Source organism: Acomys minous (genome assembly GCF_964271855.1).
Source record: "Acomys minous genome assembly, chromosome: 12".
In the NCBI taxonomy this organism is placed as follows: domain Eukaryota; kingdom Metazoa; phylum Chordata; class Mammalia; order Rodentia; family Muridae; genus Acomys; species Acomys minous.
This window is the reverse complement of record NC_140493.1, coordinates 48620024-48638160: the sequence shown is the minus strand read 5'-3', so window position 1 is coordinate 48638160 and position 18137 is coordinate 48620024. Positions and strand designations below refer to the sequence as shown.

At 47.3% G+C, this 18137-nt stretch overlaps 1 protein-coding gene across 4 annotated transcripts in view; it reads left to right on the top strand.

The window, feature by feature from the left end:
• The window catches only part of ZFAT (zinc finger and AT-hook domain containing), a 178338-nt gene that overhangs the window by 302 nt on the left and 159899 nt on the right, over positions 1-18137 (top strand). The window contains exon 1 of one of the 4 annotated variants that reach the window (XM_084750388.1): positions 95-257. The exons of the other annotated variants lie outside the window; for them this stretch is intronic. The gene's annotated coding sequence lies outside the window, so the exon portion shown is untranslated. Of the gene's footprint in view, positions 1-94; positions 258-18137 lie in introns of those variants that run through there. 4 annotated transcript variants of the gene reach the window in all.

Genomic DNA, 18137 nt, shown 5'->3' with positions numbered 1-18137 from the left:
GCGGGCGGGCGGAGCGCGGACGTCGCAGTGTTCTGCGGCCCACGTTCAGCAGCTGCCTTTATCCTGCCGCAAGAGAGAAAGAGAGAGAGAGAGAGGAAAAAAAGGGGAACTAGTGGGGAGTGCAAGCAAGGGGAGCGCTGTACGCGCGTGTGTTTCCAGGGCAGTGGGCGGTGCCAGGCGCCCGCCAGCGGCGAGCCGCTTGCGCGTGTAGTTGGACAGGTGTTCGAATCCCGTGTCGCCTCCAGCAGTTTGGCTGGGTGAGCCTTGGCTGAGTTGACTTCTTGTCTAGTCACGGTTTCCCTCTGTAAAGTAGATGACTTCTCTCCCAGTTATCAACCCCGTGTGTTCTTGAACGGGATTGTTAAAAGTCCTTTCTTCTGTGGTAAAGGTCCCTAGTGAGACTCAGAGGGGACAGTAAATGTGATTGGCGGTCCCTCCGGTGACCCTGCCCCATGCAAGTAGTCATTTACTTTCTGTCTTTGGCCCATTTCTGTAGGGCGTTGCCCCTCATGCTCTTAAATGAAATGGCTCCAGGCCATCCTCCTCCAGGCAGCCAGCCCTGACTGTCCAGCCCGAAGCAGCATCTTTGGCAGGACTTATTGGAAGGGTGGACTTCCCCACTTAACCCCTGGTCTCCGCCGGGCCCCCAGCTTTGAGGTTGTGACCCCTGGCCTGTGATTGACACCAATTTTGACTCTTGGCCCCTGACTTCCGTTGGGTCGTAGCCAATGTCTGATTGCTCTTAATTGGTGATCATTTACTGAAGAACAGAAAAGTTGAGAGGGTCCATATTCCTAACAGGCAAGGCTTAAGGGAAATCAGACTTCTACCAACTTGGGATCGAATGTGAACTGTATGCTGTGTGGCCGCCGCCGCTGTTCCCTGGAATTCTGACAGGCTATTTGTAGGGGCTACTGTATACCGAAGAGCAGAGTGAAGGCGCAGTCTCAGCACTCAGCCCGTCAGTATGGTTCCTGCAATGGTTTGCTGCTGGAGCCTGTGTTCACAGGGAACAGAAAAATCAGGTTCTTGGCTCCTGCCCTCCATGACTGCCCCCTCCAGCGTTGGCTTGAGAACCTATCGCTTTATCTGTGAAAGCATCTAGAATTAGTGAGTGTGTTGGTGCTTCAGAGTGGATATAGGTCAAAGAGACACAAAACAAGCCCCGAACATGTGTTACCTTTCTGTTTCTAGCTATGACAAACGACCAAGGGTCATAGTTTGAATAAAATGTACTTCTTTCAACTCATGGTTAGCTAATTTCTGGGAAATTTCCTGTTTTGGTGTTGGTTAACTTTGGAGAGGCAGAGTGGGAAAGGGTGGCTTTGGGTGGTAAACAAGTTGGGGGTGTCATTGCCCCCACTTAGAGCTCTGTTCCTTCTTGGTCTCTTTTTCATGGTATCTCATTTGCATATGGTGCAAAGGTTTCTGATGCTTTTTCCTCTCACCCTGTACTTTACATACAGCTTTTAAGGTAGAATTTAAGTGGAATTTAGTGGCTGCTAAGGGCAGCCCTGGTCAGAATTTGGTGTATTAAACAGATTCTCCTAACTGCATTTTCTTTTATAGATGTTCCATGCATGCTGCCCCTGAAAAGCTGTGTATCAACATGGGCCAATTAAATTGAGGATTTAGCCTAGAGTAATGTTTATACCTTGTCACCTGTTTGTTCTGTTAAGCTTTCAGCATGTGAAACTTTTCAACAAGGATTCCCTTCAAGGGCAGTCACTGTCCATAGGGCTGTAAGAGGCCAAGCGTGGCTGGAGAGGCTGGTTCCTCCTGAGATTCCCCACTGTACTTGCTGAGGGCCACATGTGTGCCTCTACCTTGTGCATGCTGGTGGCACTCCAGGTGGTGGTCATTACACCCGCTTGCTTTGGGAAGTGTTGGTGGATGGAAAGGTGGGGTAAAGTTTGATCATGATTTTTTTCAAGATGGGTTTCCCAAGAAGCATTCGGCACTGCTTTTATGTTTAAAAATTAGATGCCAGACAACATATATTAGATGGAGATGTTTATTAAACGAGCACATGGGGAGAGAAGGAAAGGGGGAAGGGTACCTGAGAGAGAGAGAGAGAGAGAGAGAGAGAGAGAGAGAGAGAGAGAGAGAGAAAAGGAAGAAGAAGAAGGAGGAGGAGGAGGAGGAGGAGAGGGGAGGTGGGTAAGAGAGTAAGAGAGAGGAAGGTAGGTGGGTCTGTCCTTTAATATAGCCCTGGGTAGGGCCACTCCCAGTGGGAGGTAGGCAATGACATCATAGGTAGGCATACTGGGGCAGAATCCTAACAACTGTGCCCAGCATGCTTATGGTTTTTTTTGAAGCGGGTGCAATGGGGGGGGGGGGTTTGTGTGTGTGTGAAGTAATTTTGGAGTGAAGAGAAGTGGACATTTTAAACATCTATTGCAGATCCATAGTTGGCTTAAAAAACAAAATATAAAGAGAAATGAATTTGCTCATGAAAAGATAATGCTTGGCATATTAATGTCAAGCGGGGCTTAACGCTGAGTAGCAGAAGTGTCTTTCTCCTTTGTGTTTTTAAAAAATCATAATTTGACGGTTATAGCGGTGACACCTGTGGTACACACGCGCTGTGACGTGTGAGCGCAGTGTGGATAACTAGGTTAGTCCAGTCTCCCACCTCAAGTGTCTGTCATCAGTTCTTTAGAGGAGAACAGTCAGAATGTATTCTTTCAGTGATTTTGAAGTGAGCAATGCATTGTGTATTCTGTTCACTGGGATGTGTGGCATAGCACGCAGAAAGTGAAAACATAGTTCTGCTGATAGAGGACTTGTTCTCTTGGCTCCTGCGCCACCTCCCATCTCTCTCCACCCCGTTCTGTTCTCTACCTCTGTGAGGTCCTTTGCCGGTGGAGGCATACTCCATTGTATGAGCTTGCTTCACACACTTCGTTCATCCGCTTATGGACACTGGGTGATTCTTTGCTTGGGCTGTTGTTACGAGTTTTTCAATGAGCCTGGGAGTGCAGATGCCTCTTTGCCCACTGCCTTAGACTGTTTTCATCCCTTTAACTCTGTTACAACTGGCCTTAGAAAACACTGAGAGCTCTGGAATCTCGTACCTCTGTGTTCCAACCTGTCTAGACAGAAGCAAGGAGGGTATGTAGGGACCTTGCTTCAGAGGATTGGTGACAGAGCTACAGGCCCTCTGGAGAGGCAGGTAACATTGACCCACTGTGAGGTGAAAAGCCTGGAGCCAAGAAGCATAGGCAGCTTATGGTATCTGGTACCACTAAGACACCAGCCCCCCCCCCCCTCCCGTTTGTTTGTTTTGTGAGACAGGGTTTCTCTGTGTAGCCTTAGCTATCCTGTACTCATTTTGTAGACCAGGCTGGCCTCGAACTCACAGTGATCCACCTGCATCTGCCTCCCTAGTGCTGGGATTAAAGGCATGCGCTACCACGCCTGGCAAATTACATGTCTTGAGGTCTCTAGCTGGCTAGATTCTTGGTGGCCATATAGCCCCATTGCTGCCACTGGATCTTTCCCCCCATTTTTTATTATAATTTATTCATATTACATCCGGATTGTTATCCCCTTACTCATATCTTCCCCTTCCCACCCTCCCTCCCTCTTTTGCCCTATTTCCCTTCCCTAGACCTCTGACTGCAGGCTGTCAGGTCTCATCTGGATACCCTGCATCCCCTTCCTCTGTGAGCCAGCAGGTGAAGCGATCAAATTGCAGACACCAGAGTTCATGTCAGAGGCAGTCCCCACTCCCCCTCAACCATGGAAAATGATCTGTCCATTGGCTAGATCTGTGTGTGTGTGTGTGTGTGTGTGTGTGTGTGTGTGTGTGTGTTTGTGTGTGTGTGTATGTTTTATTTTCATCTTTTAAAGACAGACATATTGATATAAAATGTTCTTTATATGTACACTATAAACCAGTGATTTGAATCTTCATCTAGCTTCATATCCCAAAATATAAATGCTTAAGAATATATTTAAAACATGGTAGCTCCGAGAAGTTATCTTATTATTTTCTCTTCAACTGAAGGCGATATTTTTTGTAATCAAAAATTTAGAATCAATGATTTGTTAGTATAGTAATTACAATTAGACATAATGAAAATCTAATCTTATGTGGATTTTTCCTCACTTAAAGTTAGATATTTTGATATAGTGCATTAGCTATTTTAGGCAATTAGAGACCACTTAGCTGTTATTAAGAAGATACGATTTTTCTAAGCTGCCATTGGATCTTTATGAGCTGCCACCATTTCTCATGCCTTTAGGTCTGTTCTTATTCTTTAGCAGTGGGGTCCCTATCTGAGTAGATACTTGCCAAACTATGGAATAGTCCTTTCCTTCTTGAGACTGCCACACAGACATAGCAGTGGAAAAAAATCAGTTCCTTTAGGAGAAGGTATTCGGAGCCCTGATGTGAGCTCTAAATATTGATGATGTCAGTGGGGGTCCATGGAGGGATTCTGGGAAGGCTTCTTGAAGTATGAGGTAGTGGAGTTGTGTCTTAAGAGAGAGTAGATGCTGTTGTGGCAAGACAGGTGTGACACAGAAACCACAGCTCTCATCTTTAAGGGAATAAGAGATCATTTATTTTAGAGTCATTTTGAGTGACCCAGGCCTGGAAGCGCAGATTTAGGTCTCTCCAAATTCCACGTTCCAATGTGGAAGCAGTTTCACGAAGTTTTTGTAGTTTTACAGAACAGAGAAAGTCATAAATCAAGTCAAGTATAAAGTACAATCGTGGGTACATCAGAGAGGCAGGACTATCAAGACAGGCGGAGCTTCCTGTAGGCTCAAGATGCTGTCTGATGACATCCTGAGCCTTAGGATTTGTAAAAGCTAGTTGCCTGTTAAGTCAATAGATCCTAAAAGCTTTTTATCTTTTGTCACAAGATATTCTGACGTGTGTGTGTGTGTGTGTGTGTGTGTGTGTGTGTGTGTGTGTGTGTGTGTAGGGGACTCAGAAATGCCTATTCTGGAGGGGAGGGCCAAAACTTATCCCAAGATAAGGTAATTAGTTTCTGGACTTGCAACATTTTGCTCTTTACGCAATGCTGAAATTCTAATCAGCCAGTCAGTCATAGGTAGGTGTAGCTTCTTTTCAGAAGTTTTCATTCACACAGACCCATGAATGTGTTCTGTGCATTGAGACTGGGGCAGCGAGCGAGCAGCACTGGGGCTGTGACCTTGAGACTGAGGAGTGGGAAGCTGTTGGGAGTTTGGCATGCAAACCCTGAGAGCCAGGAGAACAATGCCTGCTGACTTGCCTTTTGGGAAGAGCTCTCTGGGTCTGCCAGCAGGCATTTTTGTAGTTGTGATTTAATACACGGAAGCAGGTGGATCTTTTGTATAGCCAGCACTCAGGTAAGCCACAGCCCTAATGATATATAGGATTAAAAAAAAATTACTCTAGAGAATTCTTTCTTGGTCCTACACAACCAGCCTTTATCCCTCAGCCTAAACAATCCCTAGCCTTGCTGACTTCATAATTTTTGCTTGCCTTCTGTAGGATGCCACATAATTCTTTTGTGTCTAGCTTTTTTTTTTTTCTCTCAGCATGAGGTTTCAGAAATCCACTGTTTTGTTTGTTTTTTTTTTTATTGCTTAATGGTAGTTTTCATATTTCTTTATTAATTTCTTAATTATTAATTAATTCTTAATAAAAGACTTTCTTAATTCTTTTATTGCTTAGTGGTTGTTTTTTGTTGTTGTTGTTTTGTTTTTTGGAGACAGGATTTCTCTGAGTAGCCTTAGCTGTCCTGGACTCACTTTGTAGACCAGGTTGGCCTTGAACTCACCACAGCCATCCAGCGATCCGCCTGCCTCTGCCTCCTGAGTGCTGGGATTAAAGGCGTGTACCACCACACCCAGTGTTTAGTGGTAGTTTGTTTATATATTTCTTTTGTAATAAATACCTGGGCTGTTTTCATGTTTCCAGTTTTGTGTTTTAACTTTTAATTGATTCCTTGCAAGTTTCACATCATGCGCCCCAGACCCACTCATCTGCCTGTCCCCATGTATATGCCCTTGCAGCCTCCTCCAAAATAAAAAGCATGCAAACAAACAAAAAATAAACAAAACAAGGCAAAGAATACGTATTGTTGTGGAAGTGTGTGTCACAGTGTATCCCATAATATACCCCCTCAGTCCACACATCTTCACTTGCAAATATTCATTGCAATGAGTCATTGGTCTAGTGGGAGGCTTCTGTGGTACCATCAATACTGGACTTCTCCCAGTTATCCTGTTATTGCCCTGTGTTGTGGGGCTCCTGCAGCTTTGGATCAGCAGGATTGGCCCTTGCACACACCCCGATAGTTCACAGATGAAGTAGATTTTGGGGTGGGCTAACTCAAATCCCTGGATCTGGGCCTGGGTAGTAGCAGAGCTAGTCCTCCCACTGGTTTGCTCTTATCCTCACCACCAGGGCAAGTTCTCCAGTACTGCTCCTGCTAGGCCAGCCAGTGCCACCATCAGCAGGAGGCAGGGTCGGCTCTCCTATACCTACGCCTTTAGAGCCAGCTCCACTGTGCTGCCCAGTCAAGGTGCAAGGGGCAAGGCCCACTCTCCCAAGTGCTGCAGCTGGCAAGGGGCTGGGACAGCTCTCCAGCTCTCGCACCCTTGGGGCCAGCTGACTCATGCCTTGGCCATCAGGGCCAGCTCTACTGTGTTGTCCAGGCGAGGTTCAGGGGTTGCTCTCTCACTAGTGAGGGGCAGGGCTTGCTCGTCTCTCTCACTACCTTAGGGCGAGCTCTCCTGACTTCTGCAGGTAGAGAGGGTTGGGGAGAGTTTTTTTGTTTGTTTGTTTTTCAAGAGAGGGTTTTCAGTGTCCACTCCAACTCGCAGTAGACCAGTGACAGGGCAAACTCTTTTGCTCTCAACCTCCCATTGGACAGCTCACCTGTACCCTTTGATCACCAGCTATATTGTCCTGCTCAGGTGCAGGTGCGGTGCAGGACCCTCTCTCCCAATCGTTACTGCTGGCAAGGGCCAGGGACAGCTCTCCTTTTCTCGAGACCCGGTAGCCAGCCTCTCTACCCAGACCACCTCAGTACTGAGAAGTTGTGGGGCCAGCACTCTAATGCTCTCTCCCCCTGAGGCCGGCTCACCTAGGCCTCTGTCATCAGGGCCAGCTCCACTGTGCTGCCCAGGCAAGGTGTAGGGCTCACTCTTTCAGATGCTGCCAGCAGCAGCCCCTAGACATCCATGTGGTTCCAGGCGGCTGGCCAGACTAGGCATATCCCTGTGTACTCTATAGTGGTATGAGCCACGGACACAGACACTGATCTCTGCTGCTGCATAGCCATGGACTCAGTCCTGGCCCTTAGCAGCAGCATGGTTCAGGGACCTCACCATGGCCTCAGGTGCTGGGACTATCTATTCAAAACTGGTTCTTCCTCTTCTCCCTCATGTCTGTTTCCAGTCCCATCTCCCTTCACAAGGCCCAAACTGCTCTGCTTCTCTTTCTCTCCCATCTGTCTGCCACATACTGTACACTGTAGTGGCTCCTGCTGCAGGCTGGCCATGTGGCTGGTGGGCCTCTGGATGGCCTCCTCTATTTGTGCTGCACAGGATGATGGCAAACAGGTTTCTAAGGTGTCCCATGCCAGCCCTTGTGGCATGGAGGCAGGTGGGTCTATCAACATCTCCCTCCTACGTTGCACATGGCATGGTTGGCAGGTGGGGCTCTGTGTGTCTACAAGAGGTCTCTCGGTGTCTTTCTCCACCCTCACCACATGGTGTGGTGGTCAGCAGGTCTCAGGTCTCTGGATATCTCCTGACTTACTTTTAGCCTCCACTGCCACCAGCACAGCCCTTGTTGTTGCTTTTTGAGAAGGGTCTCACTATATAGGTTTTGCTGGCCTGGAACTTGCTATGTAGACCAGTCTAGTTTTGAACTCACAGGTATCCCTCTGCCTCTGTTCTCTGAGCTCTGAGTGCTGGGATTAAAGTGTGCACCCAGGTGCATGTTTTCATTTTTTTTTTTAAACTGTGAGCAGAGCTGCACAAGCCTTTTGTGGGTATATATTTCCATTTCTCCTGGGTAAATATACGTGCCTGGTGATAATGGAGTTGCTATGTCTTTAGCTTTTAAAGACACTTCTAAATTCCTTGCTAGCTCTGGCTGAGCGGGGAGCCTGAGGTAGCCACTCACACTGTTCACAGTTAGAGGGAGCAGCTGCTTGCCTTGCTTTCTCCTTTTTATTCAGTCTGAGACCCCAGCCCATGGGATGGAGCCACCACACTTAGGGCAGATCTTCCACCTCTACCCAGTTTGGAAACTGTGAGGTGACAATCAGTATTAGCTATTTATAACCCAACAATAAAAAACAAACCATCAGCACTGGAGAGATAGATGGCTCAGAGGTTAAGAGCACTGACTATTCTTCCAAAGGTCCAGAGTTAAATTCCCACCAACCACATGGTGGCTCACAACCCATCTATGAGATCTGCTGCCCTCTTCTGACATTCAGGCACACATGCAGGCAGAATACTTTATACATAACAAATAATCAAAAAACACCAAATAATCTTTAACAAACAAACAAACAACCACCCCACCCCCCACCCCCCCAAAAACCTATCCAAGTGGTTAGGACAGGCAAAAGATTGGAAGAGACTTCTATCTCAAGGCAGTAGATACAGGCATGTGTTCAGCATTGCTGGTCATGAGTGAGGGGCAGGTTAGATGAGGAGGCACTACACAGGCTGTCACTTTAAGATGCCAGCATAGAATGTGTTTGGGATGTGGGCCGAGTAAGACTTACACCAACGTGTGTCCAGTTTTTGATTACTGTGAATAAATCTGCACTCTGGGCCAGAATGTCATGTTCAGTGACTTGGATGCTGTGGCTCTTTGGTTAAGAACATTTAGAGGTTCTAGGACTCAGTCCTGACCTGGGGTAAGCCTTGTGGTGAGCCAGGCTCAAGTAATGCAGTGAGCAGGGGAGAAGCCATGGGAGGGGAACTGGGGGTGGGGGAAGTCCTCCTGAGCTCTGGGACTGTGGCAGTCTCTGGAGCATCATCGACAATTTTAGTGACCTTGTTGTTTGTTGCTGTGACTTAACTGACAAGGGCAACTCAGGGAAGGATTTATTTTAGTTCATCATTTCTGGCAGGGAGGCATGGCAGCTGGGCTTCTTTCTGTTCATGGTTAGAGGAGCTTGTGGCGTTACCTGTTACATCTCAGTGGATCAAGAAGCAGGCAGAGCTTGCCTGAATTGGGGGGCTTCCATTTTGAACCATAGCCCCAGCTTTGGCCTTATAACTGTCAGCTGGTCTCTGAGCAGTGCCACCAGCTGGGGACCAGCAATTCAAATGCATGAGCTGATGGGACATTTCTTATTAAAGCCCTTTCGTAATCTCATGTGAAAATGGTCCCAGCAAAGCACTGGGCTACGTGGCATAAAGGCTCCATGGGGAAGAATGAGCCACTCAGTCTGGTCCCTAGTCAACTTTCCTCTTTTCTTCCATCCATCTTCTGCGTCCCTTCCTTTCCTTTCCCCATCTTGTGGATTTTGATAGTCTCCTTGGAAATTTGGTGCATAGTGAAAGTGGTTTGAAATTATAAATCCTAGTGCATGGTATAGTGGCCTGGCCCTTTATTAAATCATACGATTGTGGCAGGTAAAATGGGACCCGGTAATAACCACCATTCTGCAGATCTGCTCAGCCACGTGTCACATCTTTTCACAGAAGCTTAGCTCAGTGGGTTTATTGTCCCTGTTCTGCGTTTGAGGCAGAATCTGGGGCTAGAGTCACTCCTTCTCCAAGGAGGGTTTCCAGACAGGGTGGTGAGCAAGGGGAGATCTGTGTCACGTCCCCGCCTTCCTTAAAAGAATCATCCTAGATTTCCTCCTAAAACCTTGTCAAGTTCTAGAATCTGGGCCTGGGCCATGGTGGACTAGGCTGAGCTTCAGTTCTTTAGGCCTGGTGGCCTGGAGAGACCTGAGTGGGGAGGGATGGAGAGTCCTTGCCTGAAGTCTGCCCAGCCTGCCAGGCTGTCATACCAGTGTGTAGTGACTGCTGTAAGTGGACCAAGGCCTGAACTTCTGGGCAACTCAGAGATTTTCCTCCATAGAACTCAATGGGGATGATTCTCCCTGGAGCTGTGTGTGTTTGTGGGTCTGTGTGTATGTGGTCAGGGCATAGAGAAGAGAGAAAAACATTTTCTAAATGGGCAGAAGTTATGAAGATAGTGCTTTGTTATCCATGAACAAGATTGGTTTCCAGACCCGAGTGATATCAAAATCTGTGGGTGATCAAGTCCTGGATAGAAAATGGTGTAATATTTGCAGGTACTGTACACACATTCTTTTGGGAGCTTTGTATTATATGTAGATTGCACAGAACACCTAGTAAGATGTCCATGCTATTAACTAGTGTACCTGTTTGTCTCTGTACATTTGACACACACTCACTTAGGAAGAGGGAGGCTTAACTGAGGAGTCGCCGTCATGACATGGCCTCTGGGCATGTCTGTGACATGGGAGAGAGAGAGCCCAGCCCACTGTGGGCAGTTCAAGATGGACAGGTGATCCTGGCTTGTATAAGAACAACAGATGAGTAAGGTGTGAAAGCAAGCCAGTAAGCAGCATTCTTCCATGGTCTTTGCTTCAGTTCTGGCTACAGGTTCCTGCCTCAGCTGCCCCTGATGATGGATAGCCTTTAACCTGTAAGCCAAATAAACCCTTTCCTCCCCCAAGTTGCTTTGGTCACTGTTTTATTACAGTCACATTGAAGCCAAGTGGATCAACTATTTGATGTTTATTTAGGGACTAATAACAAAAAATCCATGTATGTTTAGTACAGATAAGCTTTTTTCCCCCTGAGGACTTCTGATTTCTGATTGGTGGATGGCTAGTGGTAGTTGTTAGGATTGGGAAGAGGAAGCACAAGGAACTGGTGTCTGATGAGAACAGAGGTTCTGTGTGGGACGATGAGACATTTCTGGAGGGGTCTGGTGGTGATCGCTATACACCAGGGTCAGTGTACCCAATGTCCTGAGCTGGACACTTAAAAGTGTTTGAAATGCTAAGGTTTATGCTGCGTGTCTTTTCCCGTAGTTGCTTTGCTAAGATTTGCTTGCTGAAGATGGCAGAGCTGTAGAGATGGGTCTACCCAAGCCCTTGGGGTCCAGAATATCATGAATGAGTTTAAGATATCAGACTCTGGCAGGAACTGGCAGAGAGAGGGGACTGGGTAGTTCAGTGAATAGTGCAGTGGCCCACAGGTGTGGTAGGAGTGCATAGGGTGGGGTGGGGGGGCACAGAAGGCAGACGATCACTACCTACTGGCCTCGAGAAGAGCTCAGGAAAGCCTCTAGGGCAGTGGTTCTCGACCCTCCTAATGCTGGGACCTTTAATACAGTCCCTCATGTTTTGGTGATCTCCCAACCATTTTCATCGCTATATCATAACTGTAATTTTGCTACTGTTGTGAACTGTAGTATAAGTATCTGTGCTTCCTAATGGTCGTAGGTGATGCCTGTGAAAGCATCATTCGACCCCTAAAGGGCTTACAATGCACAGGTTGAGAACTGCCACTCTAGGTGATGTTTGAGTTGAAAAACGATTTCAGAAGGACCTATTGGGAAGGGCATCCAGTGGCCTGTGCAAGCCACGCTGCTCGGCCAGTGCTTCTCTGGGGTAGAACAGTGACAGCTAAGAGTGGAACACTTGGCCTTCGTGTGTTGTCTTGGTACCACCTCTGAGTCCTGGGGGGTAGGTGTCCTCACCCTGTCCCTGCCTTGCCTCCAATTGCCAGCCCTTGGCAGCCTGTCCAGATGGCCTTAGCTCTAGACATCCATCCATGTTCTGTTTACAGTCTTTGCACCCCATCTACTCAGGCTGCTTTTGTCTGCCTTACTGGTTTTGCTTCTTGCTAGGTGGAATATTGAGGGATTGTGCACCTTGGGAGCTAGCCGTAGCTGTGCAGGCCAGGAAGCCTAGCTTTGTGATCCAGCCCCTCTGTGTGACAGTTCTTGGAACTCTTTTGTGCCCCACTTCGTACTGCTGTAAATTTCGAACCAAGTACACCTTTGTCTGAGAACTCTGCTCTCTGAACTATGCAGTCAAGTGAAATGCCCATTAGTATCTCGTGGTTGATGCTCATAGAAGGATCCCTCCTCAGCCCCACCCCTGACTCCCTTTGTAGACCAGGTTGGCCTCCAACTCACAAAGATCCACCTGCCTCTGCCTCCCGAGTGCTGGGATTAAAGGCTGCGCCACGAGGACTGGCTATGGAAGGATTTTTCAGTAGCCTTGACCATTCTTGTGCTTGACACTTTCCTCGGATAGCCTGTGGTGTTTGTCTGTCCTGAAATGCCACTCCCAGGATCCACTGCTGTTTGCTCTATTGCCTTAAGCCATGAGGGTCCAGTGCAGCCTGTAGGCTTCTTAGCTCTCATAGTTGGGTAGTTGGGTACCAGCTTTCCCTGGTGCTGCTCCTGTTCGGGCCTCCACACCCTATCCAGCATGTTCCAGCACGCATGTTCTTCAACAACAAAGAAGTCATTATTACTATGGTTTCTTTTTTTTTTTTATGTTTTAAAATTCTCTCTCTCTCTCTCTCTCTCTCTCTCTCTCTCTCTCTCTCTCTCTCTCTCTCTCTCTCTCTCTCTCCCCCCTCTCTCTCTGTGTGTGTGTGTGTAAACTCTGCAGCCATTGCTTTCCCCACTGTAACTGCAATTCTAATAATAGGATATTGTCTTTGCTTTATAGCCTGAAGGGCAGAGAGCTTGGGTCACATGCTAGTACCAGTACCAGTGACCAAAGCAGGATTTGCGTATTCTTTGTTTGACCCCAAACCAGATCCTATGATCTATTCAGATTACAGAGTGAAGCCTTCGGGTTTCAGGAGCAGTTCAGGAGCAGCTCCAGCATGTGTAGGTGGAGAGGGAGTGCCCTCCTGGTGCATGGTGGAAGGGTGGACCTGGCCCCTTTCTGTTCTGTTCTCTGTTATCTTGGCATACAGGCTTGGGCCTTCTCCCTCTCCCCGCACCTCCATTGCATTTATAAGTGCATTTTAGGAAAGTTTCCCTTCATACCTGTTGGCTTTCTACTGATCTCTGGTGGTGGTGGTGGTGGAGGAAGTCCTTATTGGCTTCTTAGATGCCGCTAAGGCATCTGCATTAATCTTCCTCCTCCTGCAGGAGGGCTTTCTTGCCAACACTAGGGACAACCTTGCCACTTGTCACCCCCACAGTCTGCAGGAACAGAGACTGCTGGGAGAGTGTTTCCTTTTTTTTTTTTTTTTTTTTTTTTTTTGGTTTTTCGAGACAGGGTTTCTCTGTGTAGCCTTGGCTGTCCTGGACTCACTTTGTAGACCAGGCTGGCCTCGAACTCACAGCGATCCTCCTGCCTCTGTCTTCCAAGTGCTGGAATTAAAGGCGTGCGCCACCTCGCCCGGCGTTTCCTTTATTTCTAAGGAGAAACCTGGGAGTCTTAGCAGCCACTTAGAAAAACCAGTAGAGGAATTTCTCAGATGTCAGCGACCATGCCTGCTGGAAGGAGCAGGTGTCCTCAGTGTCCACAGACATGCCGGGGGCAGATAGATACATTGTAAGGGTCAAGGTGCCTCATCCCCTGTGCTCATCCCCTGTGGCCCACTTTAGGGACTGCCAGTGATGAGAATGCCTCTCTTACCTGCTAGCCTTGGGGCAGCTTCTAGAAGGATGCCTTGCATTATGTCAAGTCCAGTCTCCCTGGGCTTCCCACCCAGGTACCAGAGGGGTTAGTTTGTAGCCTCTCTGTTTATGGTGTTTCCAATAGGCAACTGTGGGTGGCACAATCTTAACTTTTCTTAGGTAACTTTGTGCTTACATGTTTTTAATACTAAAGAGAGTTTCCTGAGAGGAATTTTCAAACTATTTGAAACATGAGCTATATAGTGTAGAAACATTTATACAAACTTCAGGACAGGAATAATTATAGTAATAGACTTTTACTTTATCTTGTTTGAAGATATCTGACGCTTTTGTTCTTTATCAACTTGATGTGAGAATTCAAGTTTGTGAGGATTGCTCTAGCGTGGGAGCTTGTGAAAGATAACCTGGTGGCCTGAGGAAGGCTGGAAAGAGGGAGGGAGAGAGGAGAGGGAAGAAGTCAGGGAGAGGCCAGGGGGAGAGACTGTTCTGCCCTGCACCTTAAGGGTAAGGTGCTCAGAAGGAAACATTGCAGAATGGGTTCTACCCCAGCAGTTTATTTTTGCATAAATGTTCTCTTGCAGAGAACCCGAGTGTCAAACCCTCTGCTGTGCCTTCTACGCCAAGCCTGTTCAGTGTCAACATTTTACTACATTGCTTTGTCCTTCTGCTGCCTCTGTCTCAGCATCATTTGAGATAAAGCAGTGGACACAATGTTCTTTCCCACTGTCTAACCCTTGTCAGTGTTTAGTCTCCTATAAACAGTAGTGTCCTCCTTCATCCATGAGACATCGAGTAGTCACAGTGAGAGTCACATCAGTGCAGTTATTCACATTCCACCAAGTGTCCCTATAATGTCCTTTATAACAACGGGAAATCCTGTGTGTGTGCGCAGGATTCCAGCCTTGGGTTCCCTCGCTCCCTGAGCTGGAACAGTTACCCTTGCCTCTGTTTTATGGCATTGGCATTTGAGGCATGTGGCTGCTTGTTTTGCAGGTTACCCTTCCCTTCCTTTGCACAATGTGTCCTCATGACTAGGTCCTGGTCTGTGCACTGGAGGAGATGCTGGAAGGAGTGCTGTGGAGTTCTCAGCATTGCTTGCAGTGGCTGTGATGTCTAGTCACCCCCTTGGCACTGATGCCACGTGCTCGAGGGGGCCAGGTCCACTGTCTTGAGGCTACTGATTTCCCCTTTGTCATCTACGCCCAAGGGCAAACACTTAGAGATTTTGCTTGTCTGGCTGCACAGCACTCCTCATCCTCCTTTCTGTGCCCTCGTTGGCTGCCATTGATGGTTGCTGCCAAACTCTGTCATTATGATGCTTGCTCAGTGGTTTCTTTCCACTCTTACTGTGTCTGCCCCCACCATAGTGCAAACTACACAACAGTATAAACACTGTGTGAAGTCAGGGTCAACACATGCTGTTTGTATAAAGTAAGCATGTGTTGTTGAGGGATCACCATAGTTGAGGGAGGTCACCCTCTGTGGGCAAGGAAGTCTTCTTCCCGTGGCTCCGTTTATATTACTGGAGACTCATGGACTCAGTGGTTTGTCATCCTCTCTCATGTTTATTCTGATGCTCATGTTGCCTGTTGGGGCTCTTTGAAGCTCCTAAAGCCTGTGTCCTTCTGATAGGTACGCATGCTCTTTCTTGAGCACCTCACTGCTTTCTGGTCTAAGATGTTCCGGGTTTATTCTGTCTGTCCCTTCTTCCAGGAGACCTGGGGTCTTGTAGCGAACAATGGCATTGGAAGCTGAAGACTGTGATGTTGCTGGAGGGCCTTTGTGTCTCAGTACTCTCTGGAAACACGGCTAGGAAAGAAGTGTCTCTTTACATGTCCCGCATACAATGCCTCTCTATACTCCCATCTACGTTTTTATCGTCAAGGGCATTGATTTTATATAGAACGTCCCAGTTCCAATTTAACACCACAGGGTTTGTTTTCTCTGCCCCACTCCACACATTCATCAGTCCCTTTCCTGGTAGAAAGAGCCTCGCTACACCACAGCCTGCCTGGCTGCTCGCGCCTTCCTAGAGTATGCTAAGTACGTTCTGGTGTTTGCTACCCAGCTCTTTTTTTTTTTTTTTTTTTTTTTTTTTACTTAATTTGAGGCTTTTCCTCTCTAGCTTGAATCTGTGGGGCAGATTCCACCCTCCAAAGTCTCTTGGGACCATCTTGCCTCTCCTCCTGTTCAGTGCAGTCACACACACACACACACACACACTAATGTAAACAGTTCCCTTGTGTCTTCTTGATTTCACTTTATAGTCCCTATACTTGATTACTTATTTATATTGAATATATGAATTTGGGGAGCAGTATTTTTTTGTATTTCGGTGAGAGGGCATAAATTTCTTTTTCTTATTTCCTCTTTTTTTGTGAATCATAAATATGGAGACCTGCCTGCATAGAGTGCGGTGGTGGACCATGTTTCTCTAGAAGAGCAACAGAAGCCCTGAAAGGCATGGGCTGGGCTGTCTGGGCTCTGCTGTCCTTTCCAGCCCTTGGCCTCCATCTGGTATGAATCCTTTAAACCCATCATTTAGACCCTGTGTATATTTCTATTTTAGACAAGGAGGAGTTGAGTGGGGGTGGCAGTCAATACTTTCCTCACTGTTGGTACTAGAAATGGCTGTGTTAGCCTGAGCCTCAGCTTCCTACCCAGCTCAGGATACAGCCTGTTTTGCTAGGAAGTGGGAGTTAAGAGAGCCTTGGGAGCCAGCTGGGCAGGTGGTGGCACACGCCTTTAATCCCAGCACTTGAGAGGCAGAGGCAGGTGGCTCTCTGAGTTTGAGAGCAGCCTGGTCTGCAAAGCGAGTCCAGGACAGGCAAACAACAAAAACAACAACAACAACAACCACCACCACCACCCAAAACCACAAACAAACAAACAAAAAACCAAAAAGTGCCTTGATTTCTGTTCTCAGGGAGCCTCAGGTGAAGACTAGAAGTGTTCTGCCCTCACCACAAAGGAAGTGTGGCGTTGCTCTCACTTCTTTGGTAATGCTTATCATTTTAAATTGCTTGCTTATTGATGTTTTTAGAGCTTACACTGTATTCGGGAAAACAGAGGCTAGGCAAATAAACACACTATTTAACCTGCTATTATAAGTTACGGTCACACTACCAAGCGAGTAAGTAGGGGAGAGGGGATTCTGGAAACATTGAGGGTGACTACAAAACCCTCTCTGTGAGAACAAGCCTGGGTCTGAGACTTCAAGAACAGGTCATAAATTCATGAAGTTTGATAGACAGAGAGCAGGTGCTGCCATTTCTCCCTCTCTGTGGGGGGAAAGCTCTGAGCTGGAGTTGGTTACCCCTGCCAGAGTTCTCATTTGCTCACTGTGTCCTCACATCCCAAAGCTGTGAGAGGGCTGAGCTGCCAGTCTTCCAGAGGCAGCACTCCTGGGATCCCTTAGGCACGCGCGCGCCCCACCCAAGGCTGACCCTGCAAGACTCTAGCTTGTAGCTGAGTTGAGCGTTTCTCTGTCCCGCATGTGGCAGGAGTCCTCAAAGGCAGGCCTCAGAGAGCAACACAGGCATGACAACTGGAGTGGCTCATTTGTGTTCCCAGAGGGAGGTCTGCGTCTTTCTCATTTCTAATTGTGCCTGGCAGAGAAGGCGACACATATTGGGCATTCGTTAAAGAGAGAATTATGAGGCCTCTGAATCTAAGTTAGCCACAGAGGGCAGTTATTTAGAGAGTAGATCTAAGACTTATTTCATATTTTGTCTTTAGGAAAAGGAGCTGGGTTATTTTGGTGAGCTGAGAATGGCTCAGTGGTGGCTTGGAAACTTCTTTCTCTACTTGCTGGTTTTTCTTAAATTTAAAGTTCTCCTCTGTCATTGCAAAACACCTTAGCCATATCTGACTATTAAAGGGTAGTTCTGTGATTAGTTTTAAAACACTGGACACTTAATAAGTAAGAGCAGTCTCAGGCTTTTCTAATAAATAAAGCAGACATTGGCAATTGAATGCGAATTTGTATGTTTCCCACATCTGCCTTGAGCTTCTGCCCTGGCTCTTATCTCTTTTGATTGTGACCTCTGGAGCCCTGAGCACACAGCTGGCACTTAAACCTGTGACAGTAATAAATGAATATGTCCCTCTGTCACCTGCCCTTCCCTGCAGAATGTGACCAGTGCTGTGCTAATTTCGTAGCCTATATTTCCACCCACTGTTTTTCTTCATTTTCTAGGTGTACCAAGTTCCAAAGGTTTCTGGCTGGTAGAGGCTCTGTCCTAGCCTCCTGGGGCTCAGGGAGGGGAACAAGTCTGCTGTGACTCTCCGATGTGCAGCAACAGACATTCCTGGTATTCTGAAAACCAGGATGTGCTGTAAGCGGAGAAGATTCTTGAGTTTTAGGAGCTGGTACAGAAAGGATGGTGTTTCTTATGACGTTTTGGGAGTGGACGCTGTGGGTATGCTAAGTTCAGTAAAGTATGTTATTGGAAACCATCGTGTGTGATTCATTTTATTCTAATGTGGCTTCTAGAAAATTACAATC